The sequence below is a fragment of the Rhinopithecus bieti genome, unplaced genomic scaffold, assembly GCF_001698545.2.
Source record: "Rhinopithecus bieti isolate Rb0 unplaced genomic scaffold, ASM169854v2 scaffold_62808, whole genome shotgun sequence".
NCBI lineage: Eukaryota > Metazoa > Chordata > Mammalia > Primates > Cercopithecidae > Rhinopithecus > Rhinopithecus bieti.
In genome coordinates this window covers 88,066-95,452 of record NW_016824893.1, presented here as the reverse complement: position 1 = coordinate 95,452, position 7,387 = coordinate 88,066, and positions in this window count along the sequence as shown.

The following is a 7,387-nucleotide window of genomic DNA, read 5'->3' as shown; positions in this document are numbered from 1 at the left end:
GTGACAGGGACTCAGAGAGGGCCAATTGTAGAGTGTGCCATCTCCCAGGCCACCCGCCCCATCTGAGACGTCCCCTGAGGAGAAGTAGGGGAGAGGCTCTGGGCTGAACAAGCCAGGGGAGATAGTTCTGGAGCTACTGGGGCCACCATGTGCAGTGAGGCCGAACTGGGACTGTTCAGTCGTTCCATTTGGCTTGCAGTTCTGAAACAAAGAAAAGAAAGAAAAAAGAAAGAAAAGAAGAAAGGAAGGAAGAAGGGAAGGAAGGAAGGAAGGAAGGAAGGAAAGAAAGAAAGAAAGAAAGAAAGAAAGAAAGAAAGAAAGAAAGAAAGAAAGAAAGAAAGAAAGAAAGAAAGAAAGAAAGAAAGAAAGAAAGAAAGAAAGAAAGAAAGAAAGAAAGAAAGAAAGGAAAGAAGGAAGGAAGGAAGGAAGGAAGGAAGGAAGGAAGGAAGGAAGGAAAGAAAGAAAGAAAGAAAGAAAGAAAGAAAGAAAGAAAGAAAGAAAGGGAGAGAAAGAAAGAAAGAGGAAGGAAGGAAGGAGAAGAAGAAGGGAAGGGAGGAAAGAAGGAAGGAAGGAGAAGAAGGAAGGAAGGAAGGAAGAAAGGAAGGAGGAGGGAAGGAAGGAAGGAGAGGGGAAGGAAGGAAGGAGAAGGGAAGGAAGGAAGGAGAAGGGAAAGGAAGGGAAGAGAAGGATCCTCCTCTTTAATTAGTCAGTTTGAATTTGAATTGGGTTTTCTGTTGTTTCCAACAAAAAGTGTTTGAACTAAAGCACTATGTGTGATGTCTTTTCAAGGATTTGCTGGTTTAAAGACAGTGAATCATTTACGTAGGACGTGAGCCAGTTTCTTAGATTGATGTGCTCCTTGGAAACTTTGTTCAAACGAAGACTTCCGAAGAGCACCACAGCAGGGCCGGGGAAAGGAATCAGCAGAACTGGTGGGGAAGATCTGGGCTAATGGTCCTGCCCTCAGGCCAAAGAGACACCCCAAGTCAGGGGACGATGTCAGCCAGTGAGGAACTGCCCTCTATAAACTATGAACACTTTAAAATGGAAATGTATTTATAATACTTTTATGATACAAGTAACCCATAGTAGCATAAAAAAAACTGGTAAAAGAAAATACATAATTTCTCTATAATTCTCACTATACGTGTAGGTAAAGATGTTGCTAATTCTTGTCTATCCTCTCATTGCACTATAAAATCACAGACAGGGCTATGTCTTCATCACTGTGCTAATTTCAGGACCTATCACTCTCCCTGCCTCATTACAAGCATAATAATAAAGACAAATAGTGAGTGAATAAATGAATGAATTTGAACCTAAGGCATCAAAGCTCAGCTGCATGGTGACTTTCCCTAACCCTTGTGCTGGGACCACGGAGTGTCCTTGGTTTGTGAACTTGAGCCTGGTAAGCCCACAGACCTGAAGTGGGATACATATCCCTCTGAATGGAGCATCCTCATATTTAGAAATTGGATCCATTTTTGAAACCTGGTTTAGAAATTGGATGCAAAACAAGATGAGTGATCAAATTTTATTTTTATTTTAGAATAAGATATAATTATAGAATAAATGATACATTGATCATTCTCAAGCAGTTTTTTCAAAAATGTATCTTGGGAACCATTCTGAAAACAGAGCCAGAATATTTTAAGAAATAACACCTCTGTGAGAATGAGTATATCATCTCCCATAGTAACCACTCTGAGGGGAAGCCTCATTTGGATATGTGAGTTTCAGCAAGTTTATTGAAAAGGATATGTCTTTATAGTAATACTGTAGAACTCCAATCACTTTAGAAACCCAGGTCATCTTAGTGTGGGAATATATAAAGTATTATTTGTATTTGGGTGTGCCCCTTGGACTGCCACATTGATTTATTGTCTAAAAGAACATCGGTTGTACATATTTAAGCAATTTGTGGTTTACCTTGTCCCTGACCTACACAGTCTCAAGTGTTGATGGGACTATGAGGAACGATTTTCAGGTATCTACTTTTATGAAAAGCCAATAATAATTAGCAGCAATTAGAAATAGGCTTATTCTTTAATTTTTGTATTTGCTGGCCTTTAAAAATGATGATCTGATCCTAAGTTTGAGCTGTGGCTCTTAAAATTCTTTTTTTTTTTTTTTTTTAATTTGAGACAGAGTCTCACTTCATCACCGAGGCTGGAGTGCAGAGGTGTGATGTCGGCTCACTGCAACCTCCGCCTCCTAGGTTCAAGCAATTCTCCTGCCTCAGCCTCCAGAGTAGCTGGGATTACAGGCACCTGCCACCATGCTGGATTAATTTTTTGGTATTTTTAGTAGAGATGGGGTTTTATCAGGTTGGTCAGGCTGGTCTTCAACTCCTGAGCTCAGGTGATCTACCTGCGTCGGCCTCCCAAATTTCTGGGATTACAGGCACCATGCTGGCCTTAAAATTCTTTTTTGAAAGAAAAACAGTGTTCAAAAGCATATTCCTTTTCTTCCTGTGTGATGTAAAACTACATCAAAAAGCCATTTTAAGGAACACTACATTAAAATAAAGTATATTATGTGATTCTGTGTTATGTATACTAGTAACATTCTGTATTAGGCCATACTATATTATCTCAATGGCTGGTATGTCGCTAGACTAATAACAATCACAAAAATATGCCCTGTCTCTAACTGATAACAAATAAAATAAAATAATAATGGGAACCCACCTTTAGTGCCCAGATCTTACGAGTTAGGCAAAAGTACACACTTAACCCTCGCAGCAACCTTGAGAGAGAAATAGTGGGAGAAACTGGCCCTTCCGTGCAGCAAGGAAACCCAGGAAGGCCTTGGCTGTGCATCCTCAATCTAGTGTGTTACCTCAGAGCCTGAGTTCCCAGAGTAAAATCCATGAGATGCTGAGGTTTAAGAAAGATGTCTCTAGGGAAATTTTTCTTTTTTCTCCTTCCAAGACACAAGCACATTTCTCTGATGGGGCCTATCTGGGATGAGAGGCTGGGGATCAAGCAGTGTTTCCCTTCAGAAGGGCCAAGCTAACCAACAGTGTTTTCTTCCCAGTGATAGAAATTCTGCCACAATGGCAGAATATCTGCATGAAAGAGGTGGAGGTGGGTGGCAGGAGGAGTGCTACAGGGAAGCGCTCTGCGACCAGGCACACTGAGTAAGAAAAGGGCCACCCGGTGTCCCCCTTCAAAGCCTCCACTCCCAGCTTCTGCCTGTGCTGATCCCTTTGCCTGGAATGTGCTTTCCATTCCCAGCCCCTTCACTGTCAAATGCCTGTTCCTTCTCCGAATCTCAGATTAAACACTCTTTATGGTGATTAAACAGGCTTCCCTCACATCCCAGTTACATGATCCCATCGCATTTTGGGCAGATATGGCACACTCTTAATGATTTGCTTGTGTGTTGATTGTCTTGTTTTTAGCATTAGACAGTAAGTTCCATGGAGAGAGGGACTGTGAGGTCTTGCTGTCCGTTGCACCCTCAGTGCTTCAGCACAGTTCCTGAGACATAGCTGAGAGTTCATCATAAATATTTGTTGAAGGAGTAAATGAACCATATGAATTCCTTGAGGCAAAGTATTTGTTTTACTCCTTCATATCATCAGAGTTTGATTTAGGGAACTAATGAATGTACAAGGAATGATGAGGTTAGAATTTCGCCATTTTGCCACTACACAGCAATAATTGATTTGGGATGCTATAATTTATGGATGCATGTTTGATGAGGTACAAGGATATTCACACGGCCTCAAAGAATCCCCTCACAAAATACTTGTTCTTTAGAAAGGGACAAATAGTAACCTTATGGTTACTATATGAGAAAAAAAAAAAGCCATAAAATAATAATGGGAATCCACCTTTAGTATCCAGATCTTATGAGTTAGGCAAAGGTACATACTTAACCCTCGCAGCAAACTTGAGAGAGAAATAGTGGGAGAAACTGACCCTTCCATGCAGCAAGGAAACCCAGGAAGGACTTGGCTGTGCAAGATGGCGGAGAAACTAGGTAGGTACCACAATAACCAATGGACCAAAGTTAACATCACCAGTGTTAGTACAAATCAGTATTATGTGACTCCTCGAGTGAGGCATGAAAAAGAAGAGAGCATCACCCATGTAGAGTCTATGTGGAATGGGAATTGGGATGCTGAAAGAGCAGAGAGACTTTCACTTGGTTCTCATGATAACCCTGGTGACATAGAAACCCTGAGATATAGGAAGGGCTCATTTCCATATTATAAATGAGGAAGCAGATTTAGTGAAATCAGGTGACTGAGCCAACAGTCAATGAGAGAGTGTCAGAAATGGACAAGGACCTCCAGCTCCAGGCTAAGTGTACCCTCCACTTCCTGCTGCCTCTCCCAAGGCCTCAAACATACAACAAATGTGAGTGGAATAACTCCACCAATGAGAGGTGGGCCCAGTGGTGAGCACAGGGAGAGAGTCTGCAGACTCAAGTTCTGGGTCTGCTTCCACTATCAACCAGCCAGCCATGGAACAGTGAGGAGGGATCCTCTGCACCCCTGGCTCTGTATCTGTAAATGATGAAAGTTGGAATATACCTCTCTAAGCTTCCCACTGCTTCTGATTCTAGAAAGGAAATCTTTCTGTCTAGACTTTTATCACAGAGTTGGCAACCATTCAATTTCAGTATGATCTGGAAACTTGCTATGAATGTTTTAAGAGAAGCAATTTCTTTCAGAATCAGATGCTTTGGTGACATGACTACAATATCTTAGATTTGAGACAGGTAGAAAGAAAGGAGAAATCATATCTCATTAGGAAAACACCTTTCTAGTATAATAGCAAGTGAAGGAAAACTCCCAGCTCCCCACCCCCTACCCAGTCACATACACAACAGGCCAAAAGCTATCATTTATTCATTCTTGTATTTAATCATTTCTTTGAACCATAATTTCCAAAGCCACCTCTCAATCCCCCCCAAAACCCTCATTATATAAAAATTGTCTAGGAGTTAGAAACCTAAGTCTTAATTGGCTGAACTAAACAACAAAATGACACTGCCATGAACCTGAAAAGAGAGTTATTGCTTAATTATCTTCATTCTGTAATCATTTAATGAAGACCCACTATGTGCAACATATTATCTAAGGTTTTATGTAGGACATGAACCAGGGAGGATAAAGCAATGGTAGAATGTAGGATAGAAGGTAGAGGGCCCCACAAGCAAACACAAGGGGTGTGACATATGCAGATTATAAGAAGAACCTGTAGTCATTCCGTCTCATTGCCTGTCAGGGAGGGTGGATCCCAGTGGAGGGCAAATATGAGGAGGGTAGCCTAAGCTTAGAAATCCTTGTCTTCCTTGTTCAAGCTCTTGTCTTAATGATGATGAAAGGTTTTAGCAGAAGCTTCATGCTTTAAGGGCTGTTTTTGTTGTTTGTTTGTTTGTTTAAAGGATACTGGCTGGAGAAGGTTTGGGATATTTGGGATGTTTCCTATCAAGAGTAATACAGGCATCTAGGAGAGCACTAGAGCCCTGGCCATGGCGCCAGAAATGTAAACCTCTCATTGACGTGGATACTTGAAGCACAGTGAGCTCGAAGAACCTCAGCACATTATCCTTCTGCTGGGCCTTGGACACCCTGTTTCAGACCTGAACCTCCTGTTCTTTGAAGGCCTTTGGATCACACTCCGATATGGTTTGGATGTTTGTTCCCTTCAAATCTCATGTCAAAGTTTGATCCTCAGTGTTGAAGATAGGACCTAATGGAAGGTGTTTAGGTCATGGGGTTGGATTCCTCACGAATAGATTAGTGCCCTCCCTCAAGGGTGACTGAGTTCTTACTCTGTCAGTTCCCATTAGATCTGATTGTTAAAAAGAACCTGGTGCCTTCTCCCTCTCTCTTGCTCCCTCTCTTGCCATGTGATGCTGGCTCCCCTTTGCCTTCTGCCATGAGTAGAAGCTTCCTGAAGCCCTCACTAGAAGCAGATGCTGGCCCCATGCTTCTTGTACAGCCTGAAGAACCGTGAGCCAAGTGAACTTTTTCTTTACACAATTCTCAACCTCAGGCATTTCTTTATAGCAACACAAAATGGACTAAGACACACCCCTTGCCCATGTTAATTAAGAAGAACTGATGCTAACATCACTGCTGGGAAGATGCACTTAGGTCATGCAGTGACCTACTTTAGACCCATAAATACTTGGCACCTGTGCAGTAGCTCTTGTCTGGGTTATCAAGAAATTTATGGAGAGTCCTTGGAGCCTCTGAGAAGGTACCCGCCTCATAAAATATCTGGTGAAGACTAAGTTCCTTCCTTGGTGGTTCATGGTGCTGTGTTGGAAAGATGCCGAGGTTTGATGCATTCTCAGAAGTCCCCTGAACCACAGGCCAGAGACTTTCTTGGACTTAGTGCAACCCAAGACTCCCACATACTTTCATCCAAAGCAGCTTCTGTTGTGCTCCTACTGGAAGCACAGACTGTGGAAAAAGAGCAAGAGACAAATGGTCTGAGAGAAAACCACCAACAAAATAAATGATGGTTCCCCCTGGGCTGTGGGTATCTGGGAGGCTCTCAGAAGGTCATGCCTATTTATCAGCATGCTTCCCTTGGCAAGAGTTTTTTCACAGACTGTATGATGAGGTTAAAACCACAAAATCTACAGCAGAGCTCTTCAAAGGGAGGACTGTGAACAGGTGCTGGTCTACAAATTGACTGTTAACAGTTCACAAAGAGATAAGTATGGAAATAACGAGCAAACATTTAGAAACTTTTATGGCTATTTTATATGACTACAATATTCAAGCATAAGATTAGTGGATTTGTCTCGCTGAACATGGTAGAGATGAAAAATACTGGTCTGCAACAGCTTGGAAATGAAAACGACGACAAACAAAACTGCAAACTGATCCTTCAACCACAGCTAGTTGCAACAGCAGTACTGTAGAAAGCATGAGGTAGAACTGGATTTTGATGGTTTATTCTCAGCACGCTTTGAGTGCCAGCCATTTTCCTGCAGCTGGGGAAGAGGGCTGAGGATCATTCTTAAGGAGCTCACAGTTCACCTGGGAAGACAGATAGGCCAACCAATTCATGTAACCCAATCGGATAGAGGCTAGGATAGAGCTTATTCCAGGTGCTCCCCACAACATCCAAAGCAAGGCTCCTCTTCCTCGGCCATTTGGGTTGCCTAGTGATAATGATGATAGCATCCATTTACCAAGCATTTACATCATATCAGACTCTGAATTAACCAATTTACCTGCACTATCTGTTTAATCCCTCATAACATCTCTCTGGCTAAGTACCTTATTGTCACTTTAAATTTATGCTTGCATAAATTAGGGCTCAGAGAGGATGAAAGAACTTGTCCAAGATCATAGGTTTAATTCATGGAAAAGCCAGAATTCACAGATCACCTGACTTCATAGTCTAAA